The sequence below is a fragment of the Chelonia mydas genome, chromosome 5, assembly GCF_015237465.2.
Source record: "Chelonia mydas isolate rCheMyd1 chromosome 5, rCheMyd1.pri.v2, whole genome shotgun sequence".
Lineage (NCBI taxonomy): Eukaryota > Metazoa > Chordata > Testudines > Cheloniidae > Chelonia > Chelonia mydas.
In genome coordinates, this window is record NC_051245.2 from 103,410,921 (window position 1) to 103,426,012 (window position 15,092).

General features: G+C 38.3%; 1 protein-coding gene and 1 long non-coding RNA gene across 6 annotated transcripts in view; one reads left to right on the forward strand and one right to left on the reverse strand.

Moving 5' to 3' along the window:
- PTPRD (protein tyrosine phosphatase receptor type D) overlaps positions 1 to 15,092 on the reverse strand; it is a 2,140,771-nt gene that overhangs the window by 894,301 nt on the left and 1,231,378 nt on the right. The gene's annotated exons all lie outside the window — the stretch shown is intronic.
- Positions 736 to 6,403, forward strand: LOC119566572. The gene is made up of 3 exons (XR_005225774.2): positions 736 to 786; positions 2,661 to 2,831; positions 5,792 to 6,403. It is a non-coding gene; the product is annotated as an uncharacterized LOC119566572 (long non-coding RNA).

Sequence of the window (15,092 nt, forward strand, 5' to 3'; positions counted from 1 at the left end):
CCAGCAGGACAGCTCAGGAAATCACAACGGCATCCAAATGTGTTGGAAATTCTCAGCATCAAAGACAGTGACAATTAGGGATACAGTACAAAAGCTGTTTGGATTTTGGTGGTGTCTGGAAAGAGCTGCTTGAGAGTTGCGGAAGGGAATTTTATCTTCAGGATCGCTACATTTCCTGTGAACCTCAGGCAAGTTTTCAAACAAATAATACAGTGAAGTTGAGTTCTCATCTCTCTGGGTGGGGAATTGTGTGTATAAATCTCCACCTTCAGCCTTCTCCCCCTCCCCCGAGTGAGAAGAGAAGTTACTTTTGGGCTTGGATTATTTCACAACAGATAAAAATACTTTCATTTTTCAATGCTGCAGACTAAAGAAAATATTAATATTATTTTCAATCAGGTAGCTCAGACATGTGTAACACTTTATCCTTTCCTGACTTGGCAGCAAAAGTAAGACTAACTTAGCAAGCCTAATATTTCCCAATACTAATGGTTTGCAAGAACTGAGATGTTGCCTACAAAAATTAACTAGAATTTGGATATTTGTGATAACTGTGGCATTCAGCTTTGGCCACTTTTAAAATTACTGTTGTCCAATGATTTGAAAAGATCTCACAATGCAGAGTTTTTCTTCTAAAGCAAAATAGTACATTTTCTTTGAGAAGGTTCCACAATAACAAGTAGATATCCAATGTGGGCTTATGGTTTTGTTTTTAACCATCATTTAAATTCTACTTCAGGTGTAGCCACTTTACTTTCTCCTGGTTTTCATCATCCTGTTGCTGAGGTGAGTATATTGTTGCTGCTTGGAGAAGTACTAGATATAACTATACTGCAGGATTAATTTGTTGAATATGTAAGCGCTTCCTGTTTATGGAATGGAGAAGAAATATTTTCTTTAAAGAGTTTACAAAATATTTAAATTAAATTCTACAGATAGCACTCTATCTGCTAACATCTTTACTGCAAAGACAGATAATGAGAGAACTAAAAAAAGCGAATCTCATCCTTTATTTGCTAATAATTTACTAACACTTTTATCAAAAAGTTTTAGTTTATTTGAGGTTGGGAGTCCTTTAATCCTCTAACACAGCAATTCACATGGGCAAAGAGAATTACTAATTCACTGCACTAGCTCAAATCTATCATACATATGCCTTTAGGTATTTTATTTAATGAGGGAATGGCTTTCCAGCACTGATTTCCAGTCACAGCATGGATAAACTTTTGCTACATTTTTAGTATCAGAAACGCAGCTGATTTCTGTGGTTTTTCAGAGGATCATAATCATTTGTGGAAAACTTAATTGTGTGTTATGCTGGTACTTGGCACCGTAGAAGTGCAAGAGACACGTTTACAGAAATACATGTTTCCTAACGTAAACTAACTGTGGGAATGGGAGAAAAGTAGAAATACTATCAGATGCCAACCACACAGTTAGACAGAAGCCCAAAGAAACAAGGGATGAGAATCAGAGTCTCCCCATATACTTTTGCTCAGATTACAGTCCAACCAACTTTCAGTAACAGCAGCAAATAGCTGCTATTCCCTCATCTGAGCAATTTCTTTGAAAAAAATTAAAAGGTGTTTCAGATGTGGACAAGATATGATTTTAGTGCTGAATAATCTGATTGCAATGATATTGCTCTAATGTTTTGAAATGTTTATTTTAGGAAATAGAGCTATGACTGCAACACTGTGCCTGCCGACTAAAGGAAATGAATTAGCAGATTTTGTAGACAATTTATTTCTGAACATTACTAGGTTTTCTAACCAAAAAAAAAATCTACTTTGAAATCTAACGGGACCTTGTAACTCAGATAAAGGAATATTTAAATATAAAAGCTAATCTTTTCATACAATTTCTGTAGCAGTTTTACAATGATCTAATAAGTAGTTCAGGAATTGATGGATTACCCTCAGAAATGTATTTTAAAATTCTTGGTGTATGCCAGGACATTGGGAATGATAAATGAATATAGATCTGATGGTATTCTCCTTGTACTATTGCTCCAAAAAAAGGAAGATCTAATGGACTATTTCCAGGATTTAAAAATCTTACTGTAATTAAGTTACAATACCATTCTTGCAAAGAGGCTTAGGTGTACATATATATTAAATTCATAGCAGTCTTACTGGACTAATTTTATTAAACTACTAATTATGCTGTAAGTTTTAAAAATAAGTAACTCATGGTGTTTTAGAATCCTTTCGAATTCAGCATCACCTGTTTGTGAGTTTCTATGAAACCTAGAAAAGCTTTGTCCATGTGAGCCATGAGCATCCTTGTAGCATAGTGCATTCTAAGCCATATGGCCTGATTTTCAGTAGGTGCTGAGTACTTCCAATTTCCATTCACTTTGGGCTTGTTCATGCAAGGTGCTGAGCCCTCTGGCCTCAATCCAGCACAATAGTTAAACAGGTGCTAAAATCTGAACACAAAAGTAGCCCCTTTGACTTTAGTGGTAGCAATGAATACTCAGCACCTCGGAAATCCACTATGGTTTTGGAAATTGATTTGGTAGCACCACCCTGTCCTGCTCCACACTACCATCAAATGGAAGCTAATCACCTGGCTTCCCAATAGTTGCAGGGGTGGGAAGAACAAGAGCTTGCAATATAGATGCAGTATGTAATTTTTCTACCCCTCATGCCATGCAGATGAGGAAAGGGGAGAAGAGTAAAGCGACAGCCACCTGTCAGTGACAAGAGAGGTTTGGGAGGTAATGAGGAATGAAGAGGCACCTGACCTCAGCCACTTCCAGCCAAGAGCTCTCCTCCACAACCTGACAGTGTCTCCAGTGTTTCCTGCTCTGCCAAAACCACACCTCGGTGAGCAACGCTGTTACAGTCTGTACATATACAACATTCTTTGTCCTATGCTCATTGAACAAATTCTACAGCTGCTCAGAAAATAAGTTATACAAAGGAAGTTCAACTATCCTAAGGTTTTAACAAGATATCAATGGTTTGGTGGTCAGTGTCATAGATGCAGCATCTAACATACCTCCCTGATTTACTGAAGGACATTGTATCTTTTCTTGAGCAAATGTGGCCTGGGACTGGCTGGACAAGGAGACTGGGACTAGGAACAGGGAGGGCGGGGGTGGGAAATGGGGGTAGGAGGAGGAGAAGCAGATCTGACAAGGAGCTGGGGTATGAGGGGAGAACACAGGCTGCAGAGAAAGAAGGATTGAGGGGTGAATTGAGATAGGATTAGTAACACAGAGAAATGGACTAGGACTGGGACCCAGCAAGAGGGAGGGGAAACATAGCTTAGACAAGGAGCTGCGAGGAGGTAACTGGGATGGGCTGGAAAAGAAGACTGGGCAAAAGATGTTAGGGGGCAAGAGGTGAACTGGGACTGAGTAGTTAAGGAGAACAGGACTGGGACAAGGATCCAGCCCTGGGAAAGAGACAGGACTGGGACAGGGAGGGCATGGAGAGGTCCAGCCTGCAGGGAACAGGCAGACAAAGAGCTTGTACCCATAAAAGCACACTCCTTTCTAGAGCTGGAATGGAACCCAAAATTTTCAAGACTCACCATTCCTCTGCTATCAGCAAAAAATGGTTACATCCCGTGTCAAAATGTGCATCCCAACCCTTTCTAGTGCTGGTCCACATACAGAATAACAACCTAGTGTTGATTTCAGTCACTCCATTAGCTCAAGTGGCAGTGGTCTCTGCAGTGGTTCCAAACCTGCTGATGAATCTTGTGGGTGTCTGTATGTTGCCACATAATGGAATTTGACTTTTTTCCCATTTTTGTGTTTTTAAAACTTAAGACATTACACACAATAATCTAATTAAAATAATATTACAAAAGTTGCAAACTCAAGCACTCAAAAGATAGGAAATGCAAGAATCAAGGTTGTCTGAGCACCCATAATTTGGCCCGTCATACTGATGCACTATGATATAGTTTTTCATTGCACAATCACATATTATTTTGTCAAGAGGACCACTGGGAAATTCACTTAATGTAAGTGGTTGCTAGTTGTGTGTTCCTCATTTTATTGATGCATGACTTGAGACTCTGGAGCTTGATTTGCACCATGCACACAAAATGTCCCTGCCCCACTATTAGAAAAGTGCACTTTTTCCCCTTGTGTCATTCTAATTGAGGCACTTCTTTGTACTGATTCCACTATTCCAGAATCATTGTCTTTTGAACCCTAAAACTCAGGTCCTTTATAAGACAATGAGAAAAGAAGAGCAGCCTTAAATGAGGAGTTAAAAATATTATGTTAAGTTTGTGTGTACAACCACAACTATTTGAAAGATACACTGCTTCTTATACATATGGTCTCAATGTCCTAAAGATGTGTTCTATTTCTCTATCAGTCTGAAAATTCTAGAGATGCACTTTTATTTACATCCTTGAATCGGATATTTTGTAGAGCCACTTAAAAAGATAATCAGAACTGCTGCATCACACATTATTATTGTACTTGTATCAACTATTTCAAAAACAGGACATAGGGAAATTAAATGAGGGACTTCTCCAAACTAATGCTCTGATCAGATCCATGTGTACAGAACTTTTCACCTCTGCTTAGGCCCACTGACTCAGCATGGGCATAAGGGTTTGCCTGCCAAGCTCCAACTATAAAAGATGTATGTATCTCCGATTCTACAATCATTCTTTACTTCTCAAATACATACTTCATTTTTACAGTGAGTTATTAAAACAATATGAATAATTTAGAAACTTTGGGAGCCAGGCACGTTTTGTGTATTTTGTACAACAGGTATACATGAGTGGATGAAAATATTATTTTCTTTGTAATTTCATGGTTTAAAGTTTCACAAAGAATGTATTGAGAAGCCTGGAGTCACAGAGAGGAACATTTTAAAAAGAATTTTTTTAAAAAATGAAAAGAAAAGGAGTACTTGTGGCACCTTAGATACTAACCAATTTCATAGATTCATAGATATTTAGGTCAGAAGGGACCATTATGATCATCTAGTCTGACCTCCTGCACAACGCAGGCCACAGAATTTCACCCACCACTCCTACAAAAAAAACCCTCACACCTATATCTGTGCTATTGAAGTCCTCAAATCGTAGTTTAAAGACTTCAAGGAGCAGAGAATCCTCTAGCAAGTGACCCGTGCCCCACGCTACAGAGGAAGGCGAAAAACCTCTAGGGCATCTTCCAATCTGCCCTGGAGGAAAATTCCTTCCCGACCCTAAATATGGCGATCAGCTAAACCCTGAGCATATGGGCAAGATTCATCAGCCAGATACTACAGAAAATTCTTTCCTGGGTAACTCTGATCTCACCCCATCTAATAGCCCATCACAGGCCACTGGGCCTATTTACCATGAATATTTAATTACCAAAACCATGTTATCCCATCATACCATCTCCTCCATAAACTTATGGAGTTTAATCTTAAAGCCAGATAGATCTTTTGCCCCCACTGCTTCCCTTGGAAGGCTATTCCAAAACTTTACTCCTCTGATGGTTAAAAACCTTTGTCTAATTTCTAGTCTAAATTTCCTAGTGGCCAGTTTATATCCATTTGTTCTTGTGTCCACATTGGTACTGAGCTTAAATAATTCCTCTCCCTCTCTGGTATTTATTTGAGCATAAGCTTTCGCGAGCATAAGCATTTTCCACTTTTATGCATCCGATGAAGTGAGCTGTAGCTCACGAAAGCTTATGCTCAAATAAATTGGTTAGTCTCTAAGGTGCCACAAGTACTCCTTTTCTTTTTGCGAATACAGACTAACACGGCTGCTACTCTGAAACCTTAAAAAATGAAGTATTCTTTTTCTTTTGCAGTCCTCTCCTATATCAGCCCTACAGAAGCAACTGTTTTCCAGTTACAGCCTTTGGCATCCTTCATAATCTTTTTTTTCAATCAGAATGCAAACAAACAATGACATGAAATGGTTGTTCTTTATTGCAGATGCATATTTTTGCTTCTCCTCATACTGTGTTTGTGTTAAACATTAACTTGTATGCAGTTTATAATTGTGTTGTGTTGCAACATCTCTAACTCTTGATTTTATTTTTCATCCAGTAGCTATTTCAAAAATGTTTTGTATGACTGACAGTGTGTGGAATGACCTCCAAAAGAAGTATTACTTTTATAAAACTAGATTTAATTCAATACAATTTGTCACACCTGATCCAATTTCCTGTAGTTCACTAATACTTGTAAACCCATTGTAATATTAATGACATTATCTGTCTTCTTGCATTCACTGACAATGTGAGCGTCTGTATCCCAGACCCATACATTGTGGACCTGTTTGGATGGTATTCATGGCATGGCAAATAATATTTCTGTTTTGGAGGGGTGTGCGTGTGTTTGTTTCAAAAAAGATTCATTCTAAGGGTTCTGTGAAATTGTTGTGTCTGTGAAAAATGTGAAGTATACTTCTGTTAATTTGGCAAAGAAGTGAAATTAAATCATGTCCATAAAATAATATCCTGTGTTTCCTGTATCCTATTTTATTTTATAGTGATATATAAATGTACAAATAAATGAAGGACATTTAAAACTGAATCTGAAATACACCACTATAAGCCTTAGCCATAGTTTTAGCCAGCAGTGAAATTAAAAATAGAAATATTGCTCATGTAAACGGTTAATTTAACCATACATCTTAGTTGCTCTTTATAGATTTAACTAGGAGTAAATACTATTATGACAGTCCCAACTATGAAGTCGATCGCTACAAGTTATGGGGGACAAAGTAATGAATGAAATCTTGTAATTTCTTTTCTTCTTAAGTGCAGCAAAATAATCTGGATCAGGTCTGATATTTGCGGGTAAAACAATCTACCACAGCTCCTTTTGCAAGACGTGAGATAATGAAGACTTTCATGCATCACAAAGGGGAGCACAGCACTTTAAAATAATAAAACTGATACCTCACAGGGCTGTTGTGGGACTTAACTCATTAATGTTATTGAAGCATTTTGAGATCTTCGAAGGAAAGCTGCTTTATAACTTCAGAGCATTATTAAACAATTGTCAGGTTACTGGATATCTATTTTTATTGTCCATATGCCTAATAATTAAGAAAAAAGATTCTTTATAAGGAAAAGATTTATACATTTCTCAGATGGAAGCCATTTGCATTTTCATAATGGAATCGCAACTCTACAGATTTATGAGAAAAGGCTGCAGTTTTATTAAGGTACAACAATTAACCAACCGTTAAAATATGCAAGTATTAAACACATCAACAACTTATATTACTTCAGAGATCTCCTAAATGTGAGGCCATAACACTATTGACCCTCAATATAGCTATATCCAGCAATCAAGTCACTCACGTTCCTAGGGTGAGTTCTTCCAGTACCAACATAAGTATCTTCTGGCAGCTTTTCCTATTGAGAGATGATTACTCTGCACTTACCACCCACAAAGGACATTGTGGTAACTTCACCTTCCATGCCTTTTCACACTAGGTTTGCTGGACTAGCTGTGTTACTAAACAACACTTGCTGCAGTGGTAAGGAATCAAATTTCAATGACACTGGTGTATACTTTGGGAACTTTTTTTAAAATTTAATAGCTTACTTTGCATTTTAATTTGTAGCCCTCAGTATGATTTTTTTTTTTAAAAAAGGATAAGATTTAAAGTTATCAATAACCCTTCACACCCCACCCACTCAGGATCATTTTTTTAATAAAGCAACTAAGAACCGAGTGAAAATCCATTTTTATGGGAAAAGAGGCAACAAAATCCACCAAAGGTAAGGGACTGGTACTCAGGAAACCCTAGGCTCATTGTCCAGATCCCACTGGCCTGTTGGGTGATTTTGAATAAGTCACTTCACCCGTGCCTCAGTTTCTCTATCTGTAAAACAGGGATAATGATACTCTCCCACTTTTGTAAAAGCATTGAGCTCCATGAATGAGAGTGCTAAAAATTATTATTAGGCTGTATTACTATATAGGTATTTATTAAGCCAACAATGGCAAAATGAAGCCGGCCAAAAAATGACACATGATTATCATCATACCAGTTCTGCGGGTATGATGGTAACCATATTGTAATAACTTTTATAATAATAAATGCTCATGATCCTGGCCTGTGGGATGTCTGAATATTCTCTGCCTCTTCATACTAGAGTTTCTTTCTCCAAATGCTACGGCTTTTATGAATTATCCTAACTCTAATACATAAAATAAAATCTGAGAAAAAGTGGCTTAAAGGGAATTGGGGGAGTTGGCTAAAAAATTTTTGAAGAAAAAATAGAATTGGGTTTCATCAACTTAAAACATTAAATTTACCATTGTAAGGTATATTGAGCAGGAAGGGGGGTAGTTAGAGAGAAATGGGAGGGAAATAAGGGGTTACAGTGCATGGAGTAAGGGAAACGATTTCCCTCAGTGGTGGTTAATGGAGCATATTACATCTCTCCTCTTAGTAAGGAAACTAATGGGGAGCACACAGCTGGAGAACACTAAAGAAGGCACACAGCAAATGGGTGGTATGGTTGAAATTTGCAAACTGAACCTCGTACTCCAATAGAATAGCTTTGCAGGGCCCCCCTACACTTGCCTGATTCAGCCTAGTTGCTAAGTCAAGTGACCTAAGATGGCCATTTCAGGAGGCACTGATCTTGAGTCCCAACACAGGCAAAAAAGAGAAGCATTTCCTTCCAGAACAATACAAACTGAAGTATATGGAATGTGGCTTTACATAATAAAGTGGGGTCAGCACACACTTATTGAAGCCGAGAAACACATGCATAGACCCCCACTTTGCATCTAAAAAAAAAAATTAACAATGTAGGGCCCACCCAATCCTGCACACACAAAATTCCCAATAACATCAGTGCCACAAAGCATTTAAATCCCGCAAAACATATTCCTGCCAAAAAAGGGATTATAAACAAACATAAAAGGAAACATTTTTTAATGAGAAGTGATTACACTCGTCTCCAAATCCTTTTGCATTTCTTCAGCTGACCTGGGGTGAACCTTTGTTTTTTTGGCTATCACTTCATTTTTAAAATATGTTTTAATATCAGGAAAACAGACCTTGGAAAATGATCAACCTGTTTGTCTAAACAGAACAGTGTGTCAGCATCTCTCCTCCATGTCCAGTAGCTAAGAGGATGCAACCAGTACCTTCATCACTCTGGCATTCTATTTCAGTCTAACTCTACATCAGGAGGCTGTCTGAGCTCAGCACTGATAACAAAGCACTATCGCTTTTAGAAGTGACAGAGCGCAGTGACATATCAACACCGGAATTTAAACGAAAAGCCCCTTCTAATTTAACTGCTAATCTGCTGAAGTTACATTCAGCCTGGCACTCTTTTTTTAATTAAAACTTTCCTGTAGCAAGAGAAAAAGTTTGGTGTGTGCCCTAGCCTTTTTGGTTAGCAGTTAAAGCAGGAAGCAGCTGAAGGGATAAAGAAGAGACAGGTATATTTTTCAGCACTGCTAAATGTCAGCTGTATATTTGTCAGAATGGAATCACCCCAGTATGCACTTACACCTTTTGAAGCTATTTCTAGCAGAGTGACTGGAAGGCTTGCTATCAAAATGGAAATTAACATGAGGTAATGCATACAATGTAGAACATACATGCTCTTGTGAAAATGTCTTATTCCTTTTTTTTAATTTAGTAACCAACTCTACCATTTTTAACAGAGGACTTAGAAAGGATTTTAGGACAAATCCAAATGAATTTCGTCCTTTGGTGAGTGAAAGCAGATATCTCAGTAGATTTTTCTAATGCTATGCTGGCAAGAAATCCTTTTAAATATTTCTGCATACTTTCAGTGGTTTCTCAGATCACTAACCTGCAACATTAGGTTTTTAGATTGTTATTTGCAAAAGAACGGTCTACTAAACTTAAGGGGATAAAAGCTCATATTGCTGTTTTAGGGAACATTTATAGTAACATCCAGACAATACTGTTTAAAATTTTGGAAACTGCCTTTCCCTTCAGGCAGACAGCAAGTTTTCTGGCAATTTGTCTCTCAGACAACCATTAAGTACTAAAGAGTGATTTTTTTTTTTCTTTTTCTAAGTAGCTTCTGTTTCCTCTGGTTGCTTCAAACACATTTTTCTTCAAGAAACTGTTTCAGTGGATTGGCTACATATCAAAATACTGTCCTCTGTCTAATGGCATGAGTCAATCTACCGCTGCTTGATCGATCAAAACTTGGACCAAAAAATGTACAACATATGGCACATATCCCAACAAAACTATGTGGGAAAATGTAATATTTAAAGTTAACCACCACCAAGAAAAGGGGGAAATCATTAAACTTGAATTACGGCAATGCAGATAAAAATGCAAATATTTTTAGCTTTAGTACTGATGCGGCTTTAGGTACTATCTCTGCTTCTAATAAACTACCCTCATAGTTCCTTCAGCTTTTATATGTACACACGTGTAAAGCAATCAAATGGATAAAAATTAATATTTTTGCTGTACTGATCAAGTATTTTTCATACAAAATAACTGATGCTCTTAAAAGAGCTGCATGTCTTTCATAGAGTATTAAATAATGTACATAGTGTACATCATTCTCCCTTAAAACATGCCTCATTACACTGAATTTAAAAACCAAAATAAAATTGACATAATCAACCACAGACAAATGATTTGGTGTTAAGTTTGTGTCAAATGATTTATGATACGCCTAATAGTATACCTTCCTTCCTTAAATGTCTGTCAATGATTTTACATAAATTCATTACTAGTAATAAACTACACTAAAGTTTTATATTATTCATCAATAAATTATGTGGTCCCAGATTTTGAAACATAGCTGTTTTATTAAATTAAATGGGGACTGTCCCTTCTTACTCAACATTTTCATTATAAACCTTTGGTTTCAGGGTAACTTTTATCAGACAATTGTCATATTCTGGTTCATCTGTGCTCAGCTCTGTAAGCTGTTCCAAATTTATTAAATCAGAGAAAATCTGTTCTCTAGAAGGAAATGCATCTTTGCTATATTCCATATCTACATGACAGTATAATGTTCTTTGGACAGGATTAAGTCAGAACTGTGGATTTTTCTAAAACCTTCATGTGCCCTGTGGAATTTTTGCTCTGTGACTGTCACCTATTTACACCCCCCGCCAATTATAGTACACTATTGATTCACCTTGGAATTCTACTGTGTATTTATTTAGCACCCATGGTAGAAACCAGAGCATATATTATTCTGTATTTATACCAAGAATTAAGATATTAATATCTTAAGAATATTTATATCAAAACACATGATTTAATTAAAACATATTGTATGCCTATGATTATTTTCCACAATCAGTTCAAGAATATTGGGCCAGATCCTGGGATATATCCTAAACTGCACAGTGTGTACCTCTGGGGGAGTGTAGTGTGCAAAGGTGACTTAAAGCCAACATTTGTATTCCCCCAATCCTGTTGCTGCTCTGTGCTAGGCCAGTTGCTCTGCAGTATATTAGAAAAGTCTGAGGGCTGCTCCAATTTACCATAATTTCCCAATAAGTTCTCAGAGTACACTTAATTACTTCCTTCTCTGCCTGAAACAGGGTAGTGTGTCAAATTTTGGACACTATGCTTTAGGAAAGATGTGGATAAAATGGAGATAGTTCAAAGAGCCACAAAAATGATATAGGTCAGGTCTCTAAACCTTTTAAGGAAAGGGTAAACACCAAGGCATGTTTAGTCTTGAGAAAAGAAGACTGAGGTGGGGGACCCAATAACAATCTTTAAATATGTTAAGGACTGTTATAAAGAAGACTGTGAGCTATTGTTCTCCATGTCCACTTAAGGTCGGACAAGAAATAACAGGCTTAATCTGCAGCAAGGGAGATTTAGGTTAGACATGAAGGAAGAAAGGTCTAACTAGAGGGGTAGTTAAACTCTGAAATATGCTTCCAAGGGAAGTTGTAGAATTCCCACCTCTGGAGGAGGCTGGACAAACATCCATCATGTATGGTTTAGGTTTACTTCGTTCTGCCTCAACGGAGGGGGCTGGGCTTGATGACCTCAAGAGGTCCCTTCCAGCCCTACATTTCTGTGATTCTGTAAACAAGCTGCGTCAGTATATGAGGCCCAAAATGCAGATGAAGGTAAGCTTATCCTGACCTTGCTCCTTGTCCTCCAGCCACAACCCTTTGTCCTTGCTACACCGGCAACAGGGAACTTACATGGAACAGGACTGTGGTTCTAGATCACAGTTGAATCACCCTTACACTGGCATGATCTTCCTTGGGCCAATTCAGCTAGTGTTAGGATAAGCTCACACTAAAATCCGTGAGCTGAAGTGGCGACCCTGCATCAGAGGATTAGGCCCATTGGTCTTATATCCTTCTTGTGGTCCCATGATCTTGTGATCACATGGGTGGTCTTCCCCAGACATGAATGGACCCGCTTCTTCCTCCGCAGTGTGCAGCAGTGTGACTCAGTGCCCAATTTCCAGCCTTTTTTAGAATGGTGTCCATTAGCACCGAAAAGTTCCCAGCCTACCTACACACTTTTCTTCAGGTCTTTTGAGATTATTGGATTCTGTCTTGTAATAATTTAAGTTTGGAACCTTCTTTCCTAGACCAGCCATAGGATAGAATTATGACTAATACCAAGGAAGTTAGAGTCTGTGTTAGTGATCAGAGAGAATGACAATAAAGCATATAAGTAAAAAATATGTTTTTGTTTTTAAAGAATTATTTTTTCTAACCTGTGTTGAATTTGTGGCTCCCATTTATTCTCCATCATCTCACTGTTTTGATTGCCTGCTTCTAGGCACCATCCAAGAGGCATGCTGATGAGATCCAGGAACAGTGCGTCCAGCCTTCCCCAAGTAGAGATGAGTCAACTTATTTAACGGTTATTCAAGAAATGGGGCATTAGATGTGGAAAAGGTCAGAAGGATCTTTGGGGATACAATAATGCCTCAGATGTTGGCCAGGTTAAAAAGGGCCGGCGGGGGAGAGAGAAGGAAAGCACTAGTCTAACTTGAATTTCTAGGAACACTGTTTAAGATTTTAAACAAAATCTAGGTCCTGTCCCCATATTTAGCTATTCATTTTTATTCTCTCTCTCTCCCCACCTCTTCCTTGCATTCTCTCTTACAATGCATTTCATCTAGGGAATCTCAAGCCATTTTGTAAGTATCCCCATTTTACACATGGGGAATTGAAGCACAGAAAAGTTGCAACTTGCCCGCAGTTACACAGCAAGTGATATCCAGAGCTGGGACTGGACTCCAGGTCTCCGGACCCCAGCACTGTCCACTAGACGACAGTGCCTTGAACAAAGACACAAACACACTGAACACAGGCTAGTATACATTAGCAAGGGAAGGCATTTGTAAGTGAAATAAACTCTTACTGATAGTAACGTTTAATAGCTAACCTCAAATTAGTGGAGGACATATGTCATCTCAATGATCCTGGCCTGAAATTCAGCAATTAACATCTAGAATGGCAAATATTTTATTGTTATGTAGCCTGTAAACTCATTCCATCTGCTAGTATGGCACAACTGATGCTTGTAAAGTGCCATTTTGCATAAGATAGTGGTGCCAACCTAGCAAGGGTTTATATGTGGGTGTCGTCAGTTCCGAAAGAACTATCTCCTCAGTAACAAGAATGCCATACTTCTGCTACATGCCTTTTGACTGGACAATCATGCCTCTTTGAACATAAGCACCCAAACAGAATATCATAGAGAGGAGGACAGGAATGCCAGTGGAAGGATGCTGGACAGTATCAAACACCAATTTAGCTACTGCACAGGGTGCTTTTTTGCCTTTTTCTTTTAATTCAAGGGAATGGCAAGTGCCTGTGGCTTTGCAGACAATCACACCAGCCACGGGTTTTTGTGGTCAAAAACAAACAACCTAAAATCCTGAGAAACAGACAAACGTCCAGTGACAGGAGACTTCACAAAGATAGGATTTTCATACAATAAATGTCAAAGATAATTTTACTTATAGTTAACCTGGGCCCCATAAACTGGTTGTGTGGAACTTAGCTGAGGGTATGAATATAGAACACATCCATAGCCAGACAACACAAGAGGATATGGAGTAACTATCCTCACACATGGAAAAATTGCCTGAATTTGTACACTAATTTATATGTAAAGTAACTAAGTCTGAAGGCCTCAGTAGTATAGTCTCTTAGCCTTTGAATTACCTCAACAGTGCATGGGTGTAACTATTCTTAACATCACTATGTGTTCTGATTAGTTTGGCTATGAGGAGTATGGATCATTGTGCACATGCAGGCACTGGGTTGGGGGCATTTGTTGTGCATAAGACAAGCCAATGGACGTATTAAAAGAATAAACACCTAAGCAACAGGGGCCAACATAGAAAAGGTCTCTTTAAGCTTTAGGGCAACTATGCAGTGGAAGCTGGTAAGACTCAAACACAATGTAGTGCAATTTGGAAATAGGAAATTTCTAACATACTTTTAAATGCTATTTCATAAAGAAAGTTCATGCCAATAAAGGAAACTGGAAAACTGCTCTTTACTTTACGGCACAAGAGAGTTGATTGTGTAATCTTATGTACTTGACAAATGGAGTTCAAAACCATAGTGTCTCCAGTAAGATGGCATAGTAGATACTCTGCCCTAATTAGGCCTCAACTGGAGTAGTGTGCCCAGCTCTGAGCACATTTCAAGAAAAATGTGGAGAAATTCTACAGAAGAGCAACAAAAATTATTGAAGGCCCAGAAAACATGACCTCTGAGGGAAGATGGGAAAAACTGGGTTTGATTAGTCTGGAGAAGAGAGGTCTGAGAGGGGACATGATAGCAGTTTCAAGTATATAACAAGTTGTTACAAGGAGGAGGGAGAAGATATGTTATCCTTAACCTCTGAGAAAAGGACAAGAAGCAATGGGCTTCAGTTGCACCACAGGTGGTTTAGGCTGGACATTAGAAAAACTTACTGTCAGGGTAGTTAAGCACTGGAATAAATTGCAGAATGAGGTTGTGGAATCTCTACCATTGGAGGTTAGACAAACACCTGTCAGGGATGGTCTAGATAGTACTTAGTCCTGCCATGGGTGCAGGGGACTTGACTAAATGACCTCTCGAGGTCCCTTCCAGTCTTTTGATTCTATGATAAGATTGATTGATTCTATGTCTGATCAT